A 22,166-nucleotide genomic window follows, 5' to 3' on the forward strand; every position below is an offset into this window, starting at 1 on the left:
AAAAAGAAGTAGAGAAGAATCAACAAGGAAAGAGAAAAAGAGGAAGGAAAAAGACAAAAAATTATGAAAGTGAATAACAGGTACGAGAACACACACACACACACACACACACACACACACACACACACACACACACACACACACACACACACACACACACACACACACACACACGATAAAAATCTATATGGATGTAACCAAAGCCTGACGAATCCAAAAAAATAAAAAGGAAAAAAAGGAAAAAAGAGAAAATGGATGATAGAAAGGAGAGAGAGAGAGAGAGAGAGAGAGAGAGAGATTAAAGTGGGAAGTGAGGGATAAGGAAATAAAGAAAGGGAGAGAAGGAAGAAAGTAAAAGTGGAATAGGAGGAGAGAAGAGAAAAAAAGTATAGCAAAACGAAGCAAAAAATAGGAAAAAATACAAAGGAAAAGAAAGAAAGCAGAGATAGAGAGGAGAGATAGAGAGGAACTGAGAGACGGAGGAATAAAGGAAGGGAGAGAAGGAGTGAAATAAAAGTGGAATAAGAGAAAAGAGGGAAAAAAAGAATAGGAAAAGGAAGCGAAAAAGGGGAAAAATAAATAAAAGAAAGCAGAGATAGAGAGGCAAAGATGGGAAGTGAGGGATGGAGGAATAAAGGAAGGGAGAGAAGGAGGGGAAATAAAAGTGGAATAAGAGGAGAGAGGAAAAAAAAAGAAGAGCAAAAGGAAGCAAACTTGTATTTATGGGACTGAGGACAAAGGCAGAGGAGGAGGAGAAGGAAGAAGAAGAGGAGGAGGAAGAGGAAGAGGAGGAGGAGGAGGAGGAGTAGGAGGGGGGTAAGTAGTAGTTTGGCATGGAATTCTAGGTGAAAAAAAAGATAAAAGAAAGAAAGAAAGAAAGAGAAAGAGAAACAAAGAGAAAGAAAGAAAGAAAGAAAATAATGAAATGACAAGGGAATTACACTTAAAGGGGAAGAAAGTAAGAAATTAAAGCAAATTTTCACAATAAGGGAATGAACGAGAGACGGAAATGAGATCAGAGAGAGAGAGAGTAAGCGAGCGTGGGATGGAGTGAAATTGAGTTTATTAATAGAGACGAGAATACGAAAACAGAGAGAGAGAGAGAGAGAGAGAGAGAGAGAGAGAGAGAGAGAGAGAGAGAGAACATGCAAATCTACTGGTATTCCTGAATTTACTTGCCTTTCCTTAACCTCCTCCTCCTCCTCCTCCTCCTCCTCCTCCTCCTCCTCGTTCTCATCTCTTCCTTCCTTTCTCCCTGCATTCCTTTCTTCTTTCCTTTTAAACATACACATTACACACCCATATCCTCCTCCTCCTCCTCCTCCTCCCCACCCACGCCACACCTATGCCACAATTTTTAACGTGTCACCATCATCATCATCACCATCACCATCACCCACTCATGTACACAAACACGCATTTTTACCTCATTTTCGTTTTCTTCCTCCCACGTTTCCTCCTCCTCCTCCTCCTCTTCTTCCTCCTCCTCTTATTCATTTATTTTTCTCCTCCTCTTTATCCTCCCACTCCTACTTATCTTTCGTCTTGCTTATTGTCTTTGTCTTCTTCTCCTTCTTCTTCCTCCTCCTCCTCCTCTTTAATATATTCCTTTCAACAATTAGACAGCTTAATTATCATATCCAAATTAGTCTATAATGCACCTGAACCCTTTGTAATAATAATAATAATAATAATAATAATAATAATAATAATAGTAATAATAATAATGATAATAATAATAATAATGATAATGAAGAAAGAAGGAGAATTAACTGGTATGAATGAATAAGAATGATAATAATAAATGTAATAATAATAAGGCGAAGAATAATAATAATAATGATGAAAATAAAAAAAATAACCAAAGAAAACGGACTCAAGCTTCCACATTTAAGGACTAACTAAACCATTCTTAAAATTACTCCTAAAATGAATTAAATCTCTCCCTTCTCTCCTCTTCCATCCTCCCTCCCTACCTCTCCCCTTCCTCATCCTCCTCTCCTCCCCTTCCTCCTTTCTTTTCTTTTTCCTTTCCTACAGCATTTCATTTTCTCCCTTCTTTCCTTTCTCATATTCATTTTTTCTTCCTTTCTTCCTTCTTTTCCTCCTCTTATCATTCCATCCTTACCTCCTTCATCTCCTACTTCCTTCTTCCTTCCTCACATCCTCCGTCTTTTCCTATTTTCCAATTTATGTTTTCCTTCCTTCTTTCCTCCTTTTCATCTATCTTTCGTTTACTTTATTTTTCATTCCTTTTTTTTTTTGCTTTTCTCCTTCATTTTCATCATGCATTCCTTCTTTCCTTCTTTCCTTTTTCATCACTTATCCTTCCTTTCTTCCTTCCTTTCTTCCTTCCCCCTTTCTTCCTCCTCCTTCCTTATCCCTCACTCTATTTTTTCTCGTTTCTTTCCTTCTTCATTGTCATCATTCTTTCCTTCTTTCCTTTCTCCCTTTTTCTTTCACTTATCCTTCCTTCCTTCCTTCCTTCCTTCCTCCCTTAACCCTCTTTCTTCCTTCTCCTTCCCTGTTCCTCTTTCTATTTTTTCTCGTTTCTTTCCTCCTTCCTTCTTTCCTTTCTCCCTTTTTCTTTCACTTATCCTTCCTTCCTTCCTCCCTTCCCCCTTTCTTCCTCCTCCTCCTTTATCCCTCTTTCTATTTTTATCGTTTTTTTTCCTTCTTTCCTTCCTTCCTTCCTTTCTCCCTTCCCCCTTTCCTCATCCTCCCCCTTCCCTACCTCTCCCTTCCTCTCCCTCACCCTTCCGCACCCTGAACACACCCTCACCACCTCGTTCACCCTCATTTTACGGTCCACTGAATGCATAAGGAGGGGATTAGATGGGTCGTCTTCAAGGTTTCGATCCCATTGTAGAGAGGATTCGATTCCCTTTGTTTCCTTCCCTTATACTTGATCCCTTATACCTGGTGACACTCGGTTGATGGGAGGCTTAGAATAGGTAGGGAGGAAGGGAGGGAGGGGGGCAAGTAGGAAGGGAGGAAGGAAGGAAGGAAGGAAGGAAGGAAGGAAGGAAGGAAGGAAGCGATGGAGGAAAGGAAGGTAGGTAGGTAAGTAGGAAGGTAAGGTTGTGAAGAAGAAGAGGAGGAAGAACAAAAAAGAGGAAGTAGAAGAGGATGAAGAAATAGAAGGAGGAAAAGAAAAAGAAGAAAAAAAAGGAAGTAGAAGATGAGGAAGAAAGAGAAGGAGGAGAAGAAGAAGAGGAAGAAGGTGGTGATGTCAGTGGTGATGTCAGTGGTGGTGGTGGTGGTGGGACGCAAGGCACCTGGTTGGGAAGGTAATTAAGGGAGGAAAGGGAGAGGAAGAAGAGGAGGAAGGAAGAATTTGTTATCTCCCTCTCTCCATTCCCTCATTTCCTTCCCCTTATCTCATTCCCTCCCTTCTCTCCCTCCTCCCTCCCATCCTCCCTTCCCCCCTTCCTTCCTCTCCTTCTTCCTTCCCTTCTTCCTCCTCATGGGCATTTCTCCAATTAGCACCTTTTCTCTCCTCTCCTCCATAATTCTCCTCCTTCCCAATTCCTCCTTTCGCCATGTTATTTCTCCTTTTCTTTCTTCCTTCTTTATCTTTATTTCCATTTCCTGATTATCATTATTTATTGTGATTTATGTTATTCCCTCTTTTTTGTTTATTTTTATTTTTTTATTTCTCTTTAATTATTGTTGATATTAAGAGAGATATTGTTTTTATTTTGTCTTCTTTGTAATCTGGGTTCATGTTTTCTTCTTTCATTTTTTCATCTTCCTCTGTTTCCTCCTTCTTTTTCCTCCTTCTTTTTCTTCTTCTACTACTTATACATATTCTTATTATTATTCATTCTCATCTTTTCTTATTGTTTTTCTCATTATTATTATTATTATTATTATTATTATTATTATTATCATTATCATTCATTTCATTCTTCTTCTTACTCTTCTTTTTCTTCTTCTGCTCCTCCTTCTTTCCTCCTCCAGCTCCTCTTCTCCTTCCTCCTCTTCCTCTTCCTTTAAACCTCACTTCCGCTAATCCTAACTGACTCCAAGCCGACTGTAAACTCAACTCCACCCTTAGTTTAACAGAATCCATTAAGACTCCATAGAAGGATTAAACTCCACTTAGAATGGGGTTGGATCCTGTATAAGTAGCATTGGATTCCTTTTCCCCTCACTCGATCCTTTTCATATTTTTTCCCGATCCTCTATTTTTTCCCCTCTTTCCTTCCTGCCAGCCGGGGAGGAGGATTAATTAGAGGAGTTTGGGTGTAATCACTTAATTTATTCCCCAGATAGAGGTTCCAATCCTATGTGGAAATGATAAACTGTTCTGGGAAGGGAGAGAAAAAAAGGAGGGAGACTGGATTGGATTCCTGTTTAAAGGTGATATCGATTCTTTCCTGCTCTCTCTCTCTCTCTCTCTCTCTCTCTCTCTCTCTCTCTCTCTCTCTCTCTCTCTCTCTCTCTCTCTCTCTCTCTCTCTCTCTCTCTCTCTCTCTCTCTCTCTCTCTCAGCTGTTGTTTTCTTCGCATTCCCCAAGGAGAGAGAGACAGACAGACAGACAGACAGACAGAGAGAGAGATGAAAACATTTAGTAAAACATGCAAATCGAAAGATGACACAACGATAGCGAGACAGTCAGCCCTCTGCGGGTCAAAGTTTAGCCAAGACACCCCAATTAAAACTTTACTAAGGGGGTGGGGGAAGAGCCTCCTCCTCCTCCTCCTCCTCCTCCTCCTCCTCCTCTTCCTCCTCCTCCTCCTCCTCCTCCTCCTCCTCCTCCCACGTTCTTTTCTCTCTCTTGCTCATTTTCTTCTTCCCACTCACCACCTTCAGGATCACTGTATTTGCTCTCTCTCTCTCTCTCTCTCTCTCTCTCTCTCTCTCTCTCTCTCTCTCTCTCTCTCTCTCTCTCTCTCTCTCTCTAAGTGGTAAATTTGTCTCCTTTTCTCTTCCCTCTTTCCTTCCTTCCTTCCTTCCCTCCCTTCTTCCTTCTTCCTTCCTCTGTCTTTGGCTTCCTCCTCCTCCTTCTTGTTCCCCTTCTTCCTCTTTCTTCTTTCTCTCCTTTCATCTTTCTTCCTCCATCCCTTTTGCCTCTTCCCTCCCTCTTTCTTCCTCTCTCCCTTATTTTCTCCTTCTCCCTCCTTTCCTCCCTTCATCCATATGCTCTCCTCTCCTCCTTTCCTTCCTTCCTTCTTTCCTTCCTTCCTTCCTTCCTTCCTTCCTTCCTTCCTTCCTTCCCCTCCTCCACCTCCTTCCATTATCTTCCCACTCTCTCCTCCTCTTGAATATCCCTCCCCTTCCTCCTCCTCCTCCTCCTCCTCCTCTTCTCTCTCCTCTTCATGTCTTCTATTTTTTTCCTCTTTTATCTTGGTCTTCATTATTTCCTCCTTTTTCCTTCATCCTATTAGAGAGAGAGAGAGAGAGAGAGAGAGAGAGAGAGAGAGAGAGAGGAATTTCTACTATAAAGATACATCCTTAATACCCTCATTGATCAGAGAGAGAGAGAGAACGAGGGCATAAGAGCGACACTGAAAGAAAATGGGAATTGGAATGAGGGTGATAAAAGAGTGTGAAGAAAACGGAGTGAGGGAGTTCGTAAAGAAAATGGGATATCGATGAACGCACACAAAGAAAACGGATCCAAGACGGGGGACTTGTTTATTTGTTTTACTGTTATTGTATTGGGTATTTACGCTCTCTCTCTCTCTCTCTCTCTCTCTCTCTCTCTCTCTCTCTCTCTCTCTCTCTCTCTCTCTCTCTCTCTCTCTCTCTCGTTTCCTCAATCTAACTCAATTCTCTTATTTTTATCTATTTCTATTTTTTTCTATTGTCATACTACTACTTTGTCTGTCTATTTTTCTATCTGTCTGTCTGTTTATCTATCTATCTTATCTGTCTGTCTCTCGTTATCTTTTATTTTCTATATCTATATCAATTTATCTATCTTTATTTTAGTTTTTTATCTATTAATTTATCTGTATCTTTTCACATTTGTCTGCCTATCTGTCACTTAATCTATCTATCCATCTATCTATGTCTAGTTTTGATTGTATATATACATCCGTCTGTTTGTCTACTTCCCTTTCTATCCATATCCTTTTTTTTTTTTTTTTTTTTTACATCTAAGGAGACAGTTCAAGGGCGCAGAGAAAAACATTAAAAAGGCCCGCTACTCACTGCTCCCGAACAGAGGTCAAAGGAGTGTCCAAAAAGAGAGGTCAATTTCGGGAGGAGCTCTTGAAAGAGTTCAAGTCGTAGGCAGGAGGAAATACAGATGAAGGAAGATTGTTCCAGAGTTTACCAGCGTAAGGGATGAAAGAGTGAAGATGCTGGTTGACTCTTGCATAAGGGGTTTGGACAGTATAGGGATGAGCATGAGTAGAAAGTCATGTGCAGCGGGGCCGCGGGAGGAGGGGAGGCATGCAGTTAGCAAGTTCAGAAGAGCAGTCATCATTCCACGGGATATCGGAAAAGTACATCGTCAGGTCGTCCCACCGAGCTGAAGCAAAATGCCAGAAGCATCGCCTTTTCGGTGGGTCCAAAGGGTGCACAGGAGCGATAGGACAGGATACAGAAATAAGGTTATGATCGGAGGAGCCCAACGGAGAGAACAGTTTGACAGATTAACCAGAAGGGTTAGAGGTAAGGAAGAGGTCTAGAATGTTGGGCCTGTCTCCAAGACGGTCGGGAATACGTGCAGGGTGCTGAACCAACTGCTCTAGATCGCTGAGGAGAGCAAAGTTGTAGGCTTGTTCACCAGGCTGGTCAGAGAAAGAGGATGAAAGCCAAAGCTGGTGGTGAACATTGAAATCTCCTAGGATGGAGATTTCAGCGAAGGGAGAGTGGGTCAAGATGTGCTCCACTTTAGAGTTCAAATAGTCAAAGAATTTTACATAGTTAGTAGAGTTAGGTGAGAGATACACAGCACAGATGTATTTAGTAATAGAATGACAATGAAGTCTTAGCCAGATGGTGGAAAATTCTGAAGAATCAAGGTCGTGGGCACGAGAGCAAGTGATGTTGCGCACGTAGGCGCAACATCCAGCTTTGGATTGAAATTTAGGATAGAGATAGTAGGAGGGAACAGAGTAGAGGTTGCTGTCAGTAGCCTCAGAAACCTGTGTTTCGGTGACGAAGAGAAGGTGAGGTTTAGAGGAGAGATGGTATTCCACAGAATGAAAAATAGAACGAAGACCGCGAATGTTGCAGAAATTGAGAAGAAAGAGGTTCGAAGAGTTATCAAGACACCTCTCGGGTTGGCAGCCAGAAGGGGAGTCCTCCCTGGGGGAATTTATGGTCCCCCCCCCAGGCGGGGACTCCGAGGCATGATGTAGGCGTGCCATTTTGAAATTTGAATTTTGGGAAAAGGTGAGTATGTTGTGTGAATGTAGTGTGGTGTGGATAGAGAGAGGATCTGTCTTTGAAGAGCATGCTGAACTACTCTCCGGTGTTGGTGAGACAATAGGGAAACGGTTAGTGAGGACATGGGAAGGGTCTTTGGAGGGCTTCAGCTCCCTTCTCACCTCCCATATATACCTCACCGGGAGTTGCTTGCGCCCGTTCGGTAGGTGTCTTCCTACCTACTCCACCCATCTATCTATGTTTATCTATCTATCTATGTTTGCCTATGATAAGTCCTGTTTCTCTACCTTTATCAGTTGGTTAATCTACTTATCTATCAATCTATCTATCTGTCTGTCTGTGTTTAATATTCATACCAAAATTAACACACTTCACCTCCCTTTATCTATCTGGTCCATCCTTAATCTCTTTACTCCCCCGCTCCCTTTTCCTCCTCCTCTTCCTCTTCCTCCTCCCTATCCTCCTCCTCCTCCTCCTCCTCCGCATTACCTCTTAAAGTTGTGGTGATGATCGGCATTTCAGAATCAGTTTCGTGAATTAGTGAGACAGATTCATCGTGTGTGTGTGTGTGTGTGTGTGTGTGTGTGTGTGTGTGTGTGTGTGTGGAAAAAAAGTGTTCATGTACTTCTACTGCAACAATAACATCAACATCAACTACTACTACTACTACCATTACTACTACTACCATTACTACTACTACTACTACTACTACTACTACTACTACTACTACTACTACTACTACTACTACTACTACTACTACTACTACTACTACTACTACTACTACTACAAGGGAGGGAAGTAGGTAAATGGAAGAAAAATCGAAGGAAAAAACGGAGAGAGAGAGAGAGAGAGAGAGAGAGAGAGAGACTGACATTAAATCCCCTTTTCAAAGTCAATGGGAGGAACGACATTACTCTCTCTCTCTCTCTCTCTCTCTCTCTCTCTCTCTCTCTCTCTCTCTCACTCTCTCTCTCTCTCGCTCTCTCTCACTCTCTCTCTCTCTCTCTCGCCTAATCATTGGTGTGAAGCGACCGTGGTTTTGGTGTTGAATTCCCTTAATTAATGGATTCCAGTTTCTTTAGAGAGAGAGAGAGAGAGGAATCCTCGCTTGCTTTCTAAACTTATGGAAAGTATCGCTTGAATTCCTTCGTTTGCTTCCTTTATGTCCTTCCTTCCTTTGTTCCTTCATCCTTCCTTCTTTCCTTCCTTCCTTCTTTTCTTCCTTCTTGCCCTCCTTCCTACCTTCCTTCCCTCCTTCCTTCCTTCCTTCCTTTCTTCCTTCTTTCCATCCATCTTTCCTTCTTTCCTTCCTTCTTTTCTTTCTTCTTGCCCTCCTTCCTACCCTCCTTTATTTCTTCCTTCTTTCCATCCATCTTCCTTCCTTCATTCCTTTGTTCCTTATTTCCTTCCTTCCTACCTTCCTTTCTTCCTTCTTTCCATCCATCTTTCCTTCCTTCCTTCCGTCCTTTGTTCCTTCTTCCTTCCTTCCTTCCTTTTTCCTTCCTTGTGTCTTGTATTTCTTGGACTTCTTATCTTTCTTCGTCTCCTTTCCCTTCCTTCTCTCCTCCTTCCTATTCCTTCCTTCCTACACGTCTTCTCATCCCTACCTCTCTCCTTGTCCTCCTATCTACTCTTCTCTCTTTTCTTTTTTCATCTTTCATTTTTCCTTCTTCCTCTTTTTTTTCTCGCCTCCATTAATCTTTCTTTTTTCATCTTACTTTTCTTCTTTCTCTCATTTTTCATCTATATTTATCTTATCTATCTATCTTCTCATTATATCTTCCTTCCTTTGTTTCCGTACCCTGTTTCCTCCCTCCCTCCTTCTCTCCCTTTCTCTCTCTCTCCCTCCCTCCCTCTCTCCCTCCGTAGAGAAAGTTGGACTAATGTCGTAAAAGAGTCGCTTTGTATTTCGGTTTGACAAGTTATAATGAGCGCTATTTGATGAGTTCTCTCTCTCTCTCTCTCTCTCTCTCTCTCTCTCTCTCTCTCTCTCTCTCTCTCTCTCTCTCTCTCTCTCTCTCTCTGTCATTTTTTTCGCTTCCTTCAATAAATTTTCTTCTGTTTTCTCATTTTCATATATTTGCGTTCCTTCATTCCTGCTTTGCTTCCTTCCTTCCTTCCTTCCTTCCTTCCTTCCTTCCTTTATCCACTATTCACTGTTTTAATCTTCCTTTTCACTCGCTCCTTTTTCTTCTTCATCTTCCTTCTTCCCCTTTCCTCTTTGTTTCTTCCTCTTCCTTTCCTCCTCCTATTTTTCACTCCCACTTCATTTATTCATCTCTTCCTCTTCCTCTTTTCCCTCGTTTATTGATTATTATTTTTCTGTCTTATCGTTTCTCATATTTACTCTTTGTTCCGTTTTTCCTTCAATTTTCTGTCATTTCACTTATTCCTTCTTTATCATCTCATTTGTCTTCCTCCTCCCGTTTATCATTAATTTTACGTGTCTCATTAGCTTTCTCTCTCTCTCTCTCTCTCTCTCTCTCTCTCTCTCTCTCTCTCTCTCTCTCTCTCTCTCTCTCTCTCTCTCTCTCTCTCTCTCTCTCTCTCTCTCTCTCTCTCTCTCTCTCTCTCTCTCTCGTCCAACTTCATCCATTTCTCTTTCTCCTGCATTTTATTTTTCCTTCTCTTTGTTCCCGATTCTTATTGTTTTCTGTCCCTCTTCTCCTCTCTCCTTGTATCTCCTTTATTCCTTCCTTCCTTCCTTCCTTCCTTCCTTTCTTTACTCCTCCTCCTTTCCCAGTTTGCTTTTATCTATCCTAATCTTTATAGTTTATTTTTTTCTCTATCTCTTTTTTTCGTCTTTGTACTTATTCTCTTTCGTTTTTTCTCGAATTTCTTTTTCTTTCTCTTTCTTTCTTTCCTTTCTTTATTCCTTTCTTTATTTTTTTGCGTATGTATGTATGTATGTATGTATGTATGTATGTATCTGTGTCTCTCTCTCTCTCTCTCTCTCTCTCTCTCTCTCTCTCTCTCTCTCTCTCTCTCTCTCTCTCTCTCTCTCTCTCTCTCTCTCTCTCTCTCTCTCTCTCTCTCTCTCCAACTGTCCCTTAACTTCTCCACACTCCTACCCTCACGCCCCCCCTCCCCCCCGCTTCCCCCCCCCCTCTCCCCCGGGGATACCTTCGCCCGGAGCAATTAGTGGCCTGGTCCCTGTGGTCACACCTGTCCATATTCATTAATGACTTGACATCGCCAGGTGCCACAATACCCCCCCCCCCTTTAAACCCCCCTTTGTCCTGCCCCTTCATCCCCCCCCCCAAAAAAAAAATAACATCAGCAAAGGAAGTAATAATAATAATAATAAGAAGAAGAGACAAGAAGAAGAAGAAGAAGAAGAAGAAGAAGAATGATAATAATAGTAAAACGATGAATGAGAATAAGAAGAATGAAGAAAAAAGAAAGGAATTGAAATGAAACGATAATGATAAATGTAATGATGATGATGATGATGATGATGATGATGATAATAGTAATGATGGTAATAATAATGAAAATTATATGAATAAAGTAGTAATGGACGTAGGAGTATTGATATTAGTCTCTCTCTCTCTCTCTCTCTCTCTCTCTCTCTCTCTCTCTCTCTCTCTCTCTCTCTCTCTCTCTCTCTCTCTCTCTCTCTCTCTCTCTCTCTCTCTCTCTCTCTCTCCACGGCATCTCTCATCCCTGCCTCATTACCTTTCCCTCCCTCCCTCTCTCCCTCCCTCCCCTCCTCTTTCCTCCCTCCCTCATTCCTCCCTCCCTCCCTCTTTCTCTCCATCTCTCCCTTTCCTCCCTCCCTTGGTACAGGCGGAGATAAGCTTTTCCGGGACACCAAAGAGAGAGAGGTTCATCTCTAAACTTCCGGTGGGAATTTGGAACGAATTGAAGATGGTGAGAGAGAGAGAGAAGGGGAGGGGGAGTTGTAGGTGTAGGAAGGAGACAAAGAACTTTAACCAACATTCTTTACCTCCTCCTCCTCCTCCTCCTCCTCCTCCTCCTCCTCTTCCTTCACTCCCTACTCTTCCTTCTTCAAAGTCTCCCTGCGCTCTTATTTCTTCCCCCTCCCCCTCCTCCTCCTCCTCCTCCTTCTCCTCCTCCTTATCATCATCATCATCATCATCATCATCCTCTTCCTCCTCTTCCCATTCCTTCACCTCTTCTTTCTCCTCCTCATCCTCCTCCTATCTCTTTTCCTCCTTAGATATAATTATTTGATTACTTAATTTTCTTAACTTCTGTAAGAGAGAGAGAGAGAGAGAGAGAGAGAGAGAGAGAGGAAAATTACATAAACTGAAAAAAATCCTTAAGCTATAAACTATTTGAACGCCCCAAAAATATGAGGGAACGAGACGACTAAGGAGGAAAAAGAGCAACAGATAAAGAAAATAAACAAAAATAGAAAGTTCAATAATGGGGAAACTGAATAAGAAAGAGGGCGAGATAAAACGAGATAAAGAACGGAAATAGAAATGAAGGATATAGCAAAATGGAAAGAGTAAGAAATGAATAAGAATGCAAAGAGAACAGAAAAATACAGACACACTAACAAACTGATGCTTGAAAAAATAACAGTATAGAAGAAAATTGAGACAAGTGAAAATGAACAAAATAACATGAGGAAAGGCAAAGATATGATGGAAAGAAGGTCAGGGAAATATTATAAGAAAAATAACAAAGAGAATGAAAAGTGGAAAGCTAAAAAGATGTGGAAAAGTTGTGGAAAGAAATAGGAAATGACAAAAAAGAAAGGAAATACGATAGAGAAGGAAATAGCTGAATGAAAAGGGAAAGTTAAATATAGAATGCAAATAGAGAGGACAAAAGCCAGAGAGAGAGAGAGAGAGAGAGAGAGTTAAAAGGTTTGGTCCGTAGCACAGGTGATGTCCTTAATAAACGGCTTACCTGCCCGACACACCTGCCCGTGATCACCTGCCGGGCGCTAATTACACCTGACATCAGTGCTTGCCAGGAGGGTGCCACGCCCCCTCCTGTCAACCTCCTTCATTCCTCCTTCCTTTTCTCGCCCTCTTTCTTTTATTTCTCTTCTTATCCCTTCTTCTCTCTCTTCCACGCTTTCTTCCTCCCTCCTTCTTTTCCTTTTTTCTTCTCTCCCTTTTTTTTCTCCCTTCCTCACTTCCTCTTATTTATGTTTCCTTATTCCTTCTTCCTTCATTTCCACGCATTTTCTTCTACCCCTCTTCTTTCTTCGTCTGTCTTTCCTCCTCTTTTCCATCCCTTTTTCTTCCTCTTTCCTCCCTCTTCTTCTCTTTCTTCTTTTCTCCACCTTTCTTTTCTTCCTTCGCACGCTTGTTTCCTTCCTTCCTTCCTTCCTCACTCCTTCTCCTCCTTCCTCTCTCTTCCCGTTTGTTATTTCTTATTCTTTTCTCCTACTTTTCCTCACCCTCGTCCTCCTCCTTCCCTCTTTCATCCGTTTATATCATTTATCATACTTTTTTTCCATTCACCTGGTCTTCCTTTTCCTTCCTACCTCCCTCCTTCTTCCTCTTCTTCCTTCCTCTCATCCTTCACCATTCCTTCACTGTTTTCCTTCCTTCTTCTCCTCCTTCCTTTATCCTCCAACTTTTTCCTTCATCTTCATTCTTCTTTACCTCTTTGTTCTTCTTCTTCCTAGTTTTCTTCCTTTCTGCTCCTTCCTTCCTTCCTTCCTTCCTTCCTTCCTTTCTTCCTTTCTCTTCTTTTGTCTTCATATATATCGACTTAATGAAAAGTGTATGAGAGAGAGAGAGAGAGACAGAGAGAAAGGACAGTAACCTCTCAGATAAAAATAGCGTCCCACTTTAATTTCCCATTCTCTCTCTCTCTCTCTCTCTCTCTCTCTCTCTCTCTCTCTCTCTCTCACACTCTCTCTCTCTCTCTCTCTCTCTCTCTCTCTCTCTCTCTCTCTCAACCGGCCTAAACCTCCCATATATTTTCCTTCCATTTACTTCCCCTCCTCCTCCTCCTCCTCCTCCTCCTCCTCCTCCTCCTCCTCTTCCCTTCTTAGCTGGTCTTTTTGGGTCGTCTCAAAGTTGACCCAAGTTTGTGTCAAGATCTAATTGATTTAACAAGTAAGGTCACTCCCCCCTCCTCCTCTCCCTCCCCTTCTCCTCCTCCCCCCCTTTCCTCTCCCTCCTCAAATTCCTTCCCTTCTTTCTCCTTTCTTACGGTCCTCCCTTTTCCTTCCTCTCGGCTTCCTTCTTTCTTCCTTCTTCTTTCTTCTCTCTTCTTTATTTTTCTTCCTTATCACTCTTCTATTATCCCTTACTTTCTTATTTTTTTCTTTTCTTTTCTCTTCTTCCTAATCATCTTCGCTTTCCTCGACCTTTCTCCCTCTTCCTTCTTCCTTTTTTTTCTATTCTCCTCTCTTCCTATACTTTTCCCCCTCCCTCCTTCTTTCCTCTCTTCCCTTCTCTCTCCCCTCCTCACGTTTCTTCCCTTTCTTCTTTCTTTAAATAGCTTTCTCTGTCTTTTTTCCTTCTCCTTTTCTTTCTTTTCTTTTTCCCTTCCTTTCATCTCCTTTCCTTCCTTTAATTCCGTTCCGCTCCCTTCCTTCGCCTTTCCTTCCCTTCTTTCTTTTCTTCTTCCGGTTTTCCCTTTTTAATTTCATTTCCATTTTTTAACATCATTTTCTTTCTTTTTTCTTCCTTTTTTCATCTCTTTCCTTCTTCCTCTATTTTTTCTTACCTTCATCTTTTTCCGTTCCTTTCTTCCTTTCTTTTTCTCTTCATCTTCTTTTCTTTTTTTCTTCCTTTCATTTTTTCTTCCCTTCGTCTCAGTTTCCTTTCTTTCTTCCTCTCATTATTTATCTTTCCTTCTTCTTCCTACATTTCTTTTTCTTCTTGTAATTCCGTTCCATTCTCTTTCTCTGCCTTTCCCTTCTCCTTTATCTCTTTCTTCTTCTTCTTTTCTTATTCCGTCCTCTTTCATCCTTTTCCTTTCATTTCTTCTCCCTTTTATCTTTCTTTCATTTTCCTTCTCATTCCTTCCCTCCCCTCCTTCTCTTCTTTCTTTCTTTCCATCCTTCTTCTTTACTCTTCTTTCCTTCTTCTTTCCTCTTTTCTTTTTATTTTCTTTCTTCTTTCCTCCTTTCTTTTTTTCCTTTCCCTCCGTTTTGTTCTCTTCCTTATCCTTTCCTTCTTTCTCTTTCTCTTTCTTCTTTTCCTCTTATTCCGTCCTTTCCCTTCCTTTCCTCTCCGTTTCTTCTCTCTCATCTTTCTCTCATTTTCCCTCTCATTCATTCCCTTTATCTTTTTCCTTTCTTTCTTCCTTGCTTTTTTTTTCTTCCCTTCATCCTTTTCCTTCTTTCTTCCTCTATTTTTTTTCTTCCCTTCATCTTTTTCCTTTTTTCTTCCTCTATATTTTCTTCCTTCATCTTTTTCTTTTCTTTCCTTTCATTTTTTCTTCCCTTTGTCTTCTTTGTTTCTTTCTTTCTTTATTTCCCTTTCCTCTGCTAATTTTCATTCCTCTCATTCTATCATTTTTTTATTTTCCTTAATTCTTTCCTTCTGTCAAATGTTTATCTTTTCCTTTCCTCCCTACCTATATATATTTTTTCCTCCTTTCTTTCTTTCTTTCTTCCCGTCTTTCTTCACTTTTCCTCATCTCCTTTCCTTCCCTCCTTACTCACATGTTATTCTCTTCTTTCTTTCTTTTTTCTTCTTTTTCTCCGTCTCTTCTTTCTTATATATTTTTCCTTATTTTTCTTTTTCTTTTTCCAGTTTCCTTGATTTTCCCCTTTTTTCCTTACGTTCTTTTCCCTTCATTTGCCTTCCTTTCCTTTGCTTTCTCTCTTCTCTCTCTTTCTCATATTTTTCCTCTTCATTCCCTTTCTTTACTTTTCCTTATTCCTCTTTTCTCATATATTTTCCCTTCCTTTCCTTTCTCTTATCATCCCTTGATTATCTTTCCTTTCCCTTCTTTTTCCTTTACTTTCTCTCCCTCCCTGTCTCATTTCTCTTCCATTCTCTTTCCTTCCTTCTCCTTTCCTTATTTAGTTTCTCTCCCTCTCTTCCTCTCCTCTCCCTCTTCCCTGAACTCTCCCATAACTTTTTCTTTCTTTTTTTTTCTTTCTCTTTTGTTCTTTCCGTTCGTTTTTTCTTTATTCTCTTTCTCTCTTCTTTTTTCCTCACTTCTCATCTTTCATCAGCTCATCTTTCTCTTCCCCCTCACCCTCTCTCTCTCTCTCTCTCTCTCTCTCTCTCTCTCTCTCTCTCTCTCTCTCTCTCTCTCTCTCTCTCTCTCTCTCTCTCTCTCTCTCTCTCTCTCTCTCTCTCTCTCTCTCTCTCTCTCTCTCTCTCTCTCTCTCAACTACAATTTTTCACTTCTTTCCTGTCCTTCCTTTCATCCTATTATGCTCATTTATTTATTTTCTCTATCCTGCTCCTCCTCCTCCTCCTTTAATGTTGACAAATGCAGCCATGCACATTGGGTCCCAAAATAGTAACCACACATACATCATGAATGGGGAACCTCTCCAGGCGATGCAGGAGGAAAAGGATCTTGGAGTCATTATCAGCAGTGACCTGAAACACGCGAATCACTGTAAAAAAGCATATAACAAAGCCAACACTATGCTCGGGTTCATAGCGAGGAACTTCGAGTGTAAAACACCAGACGTGATGCTATCCTTGTATAATTCCATGGTAAGACCGCACCTCGAGTATGCAGTACAGTTCTGGTCTCCTAATTACAGAAAGGACATTGATTTACTGGAAAAAATTCAACGACGCGCCACGAAGATGATTCCAACCTTAAGGGCTCAACCGTACGAGGAACGACTCAAGCGACTCAATCTCTTTACATTGGAGAAAAGACGCCTACGAGGGGATATGATTCAAGTCTCGAAGTATCTGAAAAAGTTCAATAACGTCGATTACTCCAAATTCTTTGAACTGCAAACCAACTCAAGAACTAGAAATAACGGTATACCCATTCAGTGGAGTCGATGTAACACAGACATTGAAAGGAGTTTCTTTTCAAACCGAGTCATCCGCCACTGGAACAATCTTCCCTCAGAAGTAGTAAATGCGAATACCATCAGCTCCTTCAAACATCGAATCGACCGTCATTTCGTTGCGTCGGGAATAAACTGAACATCGAGGTGCTTTCATCTGCTCCAAGTCCCGAGTGGCGGTCGACCAGATTAAATCACCAGAGCGGGCAACCTCATAATGAGCCAATAGCTTTCCTGTTGCCTGCATTGCCATGTTTCCATGCTTCCTCCTCTTCCTCCTCCTCTTTCTCCTCCTCCCTGTTTGTTTTGCTCACTCATATAATAAAAGTAAATAAATAAGTATAATATATAAACAAAATAAAATAGTCTGCCGTGGCATCAACAACTTCCCGTTTTCTGTTGCGTCGTTATTAAAGAAAACGGGCGGCGAGTGTCTCATCCCGGCGCGTTTTCTTTATTTGCTCCAATTACGAACTCTAAGGTCACTGCTCTCTCTCTCTCTCTCTCTCTCTCTCTCTCTCTCTCTCTCTCTCTCTCTCTCTCTCTCTCTCTCTCTCTCTCTCTCTCTCTCTCTCTCTCTCTCTCTCTCTCTCTCTCTCTCTCTCTCTCTCTCTCAATTTCCTACCTAAAGTGATATATTCCTTCTCTTTGCTCTTCCTCCTCCTCCTCCTCCTCCTCCTCCTCCTCATCATCATCATCATCATCATCATTTTCGGTCTTCCTATTTCTAAACCGCTTTTTTGCATATTTAATCATGTAAATGGTTCTCCTGCTCCTCCTCCTCCTCCTTCTCCTCTTTCTATTCCTCCTCCTCCTCCTCCTCCTCCTCATTCTCCTCTTTCTATTCCTCCTCCTCCGTCTTCTCCATTCACGACTCATTTCCTGCTCCTTTAAACAATCACACACACACACACACACACACACACACACACACACACACACACACACACATATCCATTCTTCATCTCCTTCCTTCCTTCCTCCTTCCTATCTCCCCTTTCCTCCTCCTTTCCTTTCCTCCTTCCTCCTCCTTCCCCTTTTTCCATTTCCGTATCCTAATCTTTTTCACGTTTCCTTGACTTTCCTTTCTTTTCGATTCTTCATTTATCTTTCTCCTTCTTCTTCGTTTCCTTTCTTCCCTTCTTCATTTTCCTTCATCCATTCTTTCATTCTTTTTCATTCCTTTCAATCACTCCATTTTTTTTATTTCCATCCTTCCATTCTCTTTTTCTACTTTGTTTCCTCTTTTTTTCCCTTTTCTTCCTCTTCCTTTCCTCCTTCTCCTCCTCTTCCTCCTCCTCCTCCTCTTGCTCTTCCTTCATTCATTCCTCCATTATATATATTCCATTCAGTCCTTCCATTCACGGTCTGCCCTCTTTTTCTTCCTTTTTCTTCCTCTTCCTCTCCTCTCCTCCTCCTCCTCCTCCTCCTCCTCCTCTTCCCTCCCTCCCCCCCTCCAGCGGCTCTCATGACAGGAACGCGAATCTCACTCTAATGGGGGAGAGAGAGAGAGAGAGAGAGAGAGAGAGAGTTTATCGGCAAATCAAAATAGAAAATTGATACCATTTAACTTTTCTTTACAATAGAGGAGAGCAAAGAACTGTGGAGAGAGAGTATCTCGCCAAATCAAAATAGAAAATTGATACCATTTAACTTTTCTTTACAATAGAGGAGAGCAAAGAACAGTGGAGAGAGAGAGAGAGAGAGAGAGAGAGAGAGACCGATAAACAGATAGACAGACAGACAGAAATACACACACACACACACACACACACACACACACACACACACACACACAATCAAAGAAAGAGACAGACAAGATAAACAGAGAGAGAGAGAATACATTGAACAAGACACTCGGGCAACACTGGAAGGGTGGAATTAGGAACACAAACTCAATTTAGCGCAACACACGTACAACACACGAACGCAACCCCCCCCCACGTAACGAGGCGGCGCAACACACACACACACACACACACACACACACACACACACAGGTAGGACCAAACCATTATATACGAATCCACGGGTACAACACTTAACCAACAAACACACACACACACACACACACACACACACACACACACAGGTATCGTACAGGTAAAGGTGAGGTCATTAAGAGGCGCGTGAGGCAGGAATCGTTAAAAATCTGCCTCGTGAAACTGGTCTCGTCCGCCTTTCGTTATTGCTGAAGCCATTTATTATTCTCAGTCCTTAATGGGGGGAGAGAGAGAGAGAGAGAGAGAGAGAGAGAGAGAGAGATTCCAAATGATAAAACGGAAGGAAGGAAGGAAGGAAAACGGCGATGAGGAAGAAATAAAGGAAAAGTCTAAAGAAGAATAAAGTGAAAAAAAGTAAAAAAAGATTAGGATACGGGAATGGAGAAAGGAGAAGGAAGGAGTAGGCAAGAAGAAAGAAGGAAGGAAAGAAGTGAAAGAAGGATGGAAATATGGAACGAAGGAGGAGAATGGAGAAAGGAGAAGGAAGGAGTAGGCAAGAAGGAAGGAAGGAAGGAAGTGAAAGAAGGATGGAGATAAGAAACGAAGGAGGAGGAGGAGAAAAGGAAGGAAAAAAGGAAATAACTAACGAGAGAGAGAGAGAGAGAGAGAGAGAGAATCATTTAACTATTCATTTCTGTTCTATTTTATTTTATTTCCTCGTCTCGTTTCTTCTCTCCTCTTCTCTTCTCTTACCTCCTCTATTCTTTTCTCCCTTTCTCCTTTTTTTCATCTTTATCCATTCTTTCCTCTCCCTTTATTTCTCTTATTTCCATTTTTTTCCTATTCGTTTTCTACATTATTTTCTTTTTTCTATTTTTTTATTTTCCTTTTTTGTTTCTCCCTCTCGCTCTCTCTCTCTTTCCTACTTCTCACCCTACTCTTTCTCTCCCTTTTCTCCCTCTTCTCATTTCTCTCCTTTCCCTTTTCCTTCCTTTCTTCTTCCTTCACATCGTTTTCCTTTTCTTTCTCTTTCTCTCCCTCTCTTTTCTCCCTCTTCTCATTTTTCACCTCTTCCTTTTCTTTCCTTTCTCCATTCCCTTTCTTCTTCCTTTCCCTCGTTTTCCTTTTCATTTTCTTTCTCTCTCCCTCTCTTCCCTTTTCTCCCTCTTTCCATTTCTCATCTCTCCCTTTCTCCATTCCCTTTCTTCCATTTCCTCCTCCTCTTCCTTCCCTTCGTTTTCCTTTTCTTTCTTTTTCTCCCTCTTTCCTTTTCTCCCTCTTTCCATTTCTCTCCTTTCCCTTTCCTCCCTTTCTCCATTCCGTTTCCTCCCTTTCCTCCTCCTCTTCCTTCCCTTCTTTTTCCTTTTTTTTTCTCTCCCTCTCTTCCTTTTCTCCTCATTTCTCATCTCTCCCTTTCCTCCCTTTCTCCATTTCATTTCTTCCATTTCCTCCTCCTCTTCCTTCCCTTCGTTTTCCTTTTCTTTCTTTTTCTCTCCCTCTCTTCCTTTTCTCCCTCTTTCCATTTCTCTCCTTTCCCTTTCCTCCCTTTCTCCATTCCGTTTCCTCCCTCTTTCCATTTCTCTCCTTTCCCTTTCCTCCCTTTCTCCATTCCGTTTCCTCCCTTTCCTCCTCCTCTTCCTTCCCTTCTTTTTCCTTTTTTTTCTTTCTCTCCCTCTCTTCCTTTTCTACTTTCCTCCTTTCCTCCTCCTCTTCCTTCCCTTCTTTTTCCTTTTTCTTTCTCTCTCCTTTCCCTTTCCTCCCTTTCTCCATTCCGTTTCCTCCCTTTCCTCCTCCTCTTCCTTCCCTTCTTTTTCCTTTTTTTTCTTTCTCTCCCTCTCTTCCTTTTCTCCTCATTTCTCATCTCTCCCTTTCCTCCCTTTCTCCATTCCGTTTCCTCCCTTTCCTCCTCCTCTTCCTTCCCTTCCCCAAATGAACTGATCGGTGCAATAATCCAATAATTTGATCTTCCCTCCCTTCCTTCTCTTCCCCTCGCCATTATTATCCTCTTCCCTTCCCTTCTTCTTCCCTTCCCTTAATATCGCCTTTTCATTTCCATTTCCCTCTCTGTTTCTTCCCTTTCCTTTCCTTTCTTTCTATTCCTCTCCTTTTATTGTGTTTTCCTTCCCCTTTCCTTCCCTTCCCATCCCTTCCCTTATTCCCTACCCTTCCCTTCTCTTCCTATCCCCTCCCATCTCTACCCTTCCCTTCCCTTCCCTGAATTTTCTCTTATCTTCCCTTTCCTTCCTTTCCCTTCCCTTCCCTTCTCTCCCCTCCCCTTCCCTCTCCTTCTCTCCCCTTCCTTTCCATCCCTCTTCCCTTCCTCCCCTTCCCATTATCATTTCTCTCCCTGTTATCCAACACACACACACACACACACACACACACACACACACACACACACACACACACACACACACACATTCCTACTCAATCTTCGTACCATATCATCTAATTTATCCCTCCTCCTCCTCCTCCTCCTCCTCCTCCTCCTCCTCCTCCTCCTCCTCCTCCTCCTCCTCCTCCTCCTCCTTCTCCTCCTCCTCTTCTTCCTTCCATTTACCCCTTCTCCTTCATCATCCTTTCCTGCTCTCCTCCTTACAACACACACACACACACACACACACACACACACACACACACACGATTAAAAAAAAAGTTACTGATGCAAATTAATTTTAGTTCATCTCCATAATCCGATTCAACACCTTGCAACCGTATTGAAAGGTGAAGAGAGGGGAATGAAGGGGAAAAGGAGGAGGGAAGTGGGGAAAAGGAAGTGAAGGGAAGGAAGGGAAGAGGAGGAAGGAAGGGGAAAGAAAAGGAAGGGAAGGAAGGGGAAGGAGAGGAAGGAAAGGAAGGGAAAGGAAGGAGAAGGAAGGAAAGGAAGGGAAAGGGATAGGAGAGAAAGGAAGGGAAAGAGGAGAGGAACAGGAAGGGATAGAGAAAGAAAGAAGAGAAATGGGAGAAGGGAGCAAGAAGAAGGGAGGAAGAGGGAAAGAAGAAGAAAGGGAAAGGAAGGAAAGGAAAGGAAAGAAAGGAAGGAAGGAAGGAAGGAAGGAAGGAAGGAAGGAAGGCAGGAAGGAAGAGGAAGGGAAGGGGAGGGAAGGAAGGAAGGAAGGAAGGAGGAAGGAAGGAAGGAAGGGGAGGAAGGAAGGAAGGAGGAAGGAAGGGAATGGAAGGGGAAGGAAGGGAAGGGAAGGGAAAGGAAGGGAAGGGAAGGGGAAGGGAAGGGAAGGGAAGGGAAGGGAAGGGAAGGGGAGGGAAGGGAAGTGAAGGGAAGGGAAGGGAAGGGAAGGGGAGGGAAGGAAGGGGAAGGGAAGGGGTATTGTGAGTTATGTGCATGCCTGAGTAGTTTGACAATCGATCATTTGCGCAAAACACACACACACACACACACACACACACACACACACACACACACACACACACACACACATACATACCGATACAAGAGAAGAATGTGTGTGTGTGTGTGTGTGTGTTTATCTTGAGCTGTCACAAAGTTTCCAGTTTTTAATCGATTGTTTTATTTTGAGAACAGATGTTGAGAGAGAGAGAGAGAGAGAGAGAGAGAGAGAGAGAGACGAGACGAGACGAGACGAGAGACGAGACGAGACGAGATACTAGAGGAAGACATTAATGGAGAGAGAAGAAGAGAGAAGAGGGCGTAAAGAAGAATAAAGAGAGAGAGGAGGAGGAGAATGATGTGAAGGAAGACACGAATAGGGAAGAGGAAGAGAAAGAATGGAACTCGTGATGGTGGAAGGAGAAGAAGGAAGGAAGTAACGAAGGAGGAAAGGAAGGAAGGAAGAATGGAGGAGAGAGAGGTTCAAGATATATAGACTCATGTAGGAGGAGAGAGAGAGAGAGAGAGAGAGAATTAGAATGATGAAAAGAGAGAAAAAGAGAAGGATAGGAAGGAAGAATGGAAAAAAAGAAAG

The 22,166-nt window shown here is 42.1% G+C and overlaps 1 protein-coding gene across 3 annotated transcripts in view; it reads left to right on the forward strand.

Moving 5' to 3' along the window:
• The window catches only part of LOC126985364 (platelet glycoprotein V-like), a 172,449-nt gene that overhangs the window by 82,556 nt on the left and 67,727 nt on the right, over positions 1-22,166 (forward strand). The gene's annotated exons all lie outside the window — the stretch shown is intronic.

The sequence above is a fragment of the Eriocheir sinensis genome, chromosome 59, assembly GCF_024679095.1.
Source record: "Eriocheir sinensis breed Jianghai 21 chromosome 59, ASM2467909v1, whole genome shotgun sequence".
Taxonomy (NCBI): Eukaryota; Metazoa; Arthropoda; class Malacostraca; order Decapoda; family Varunidae; genus Eriocheir; species Eriocheir sinensis.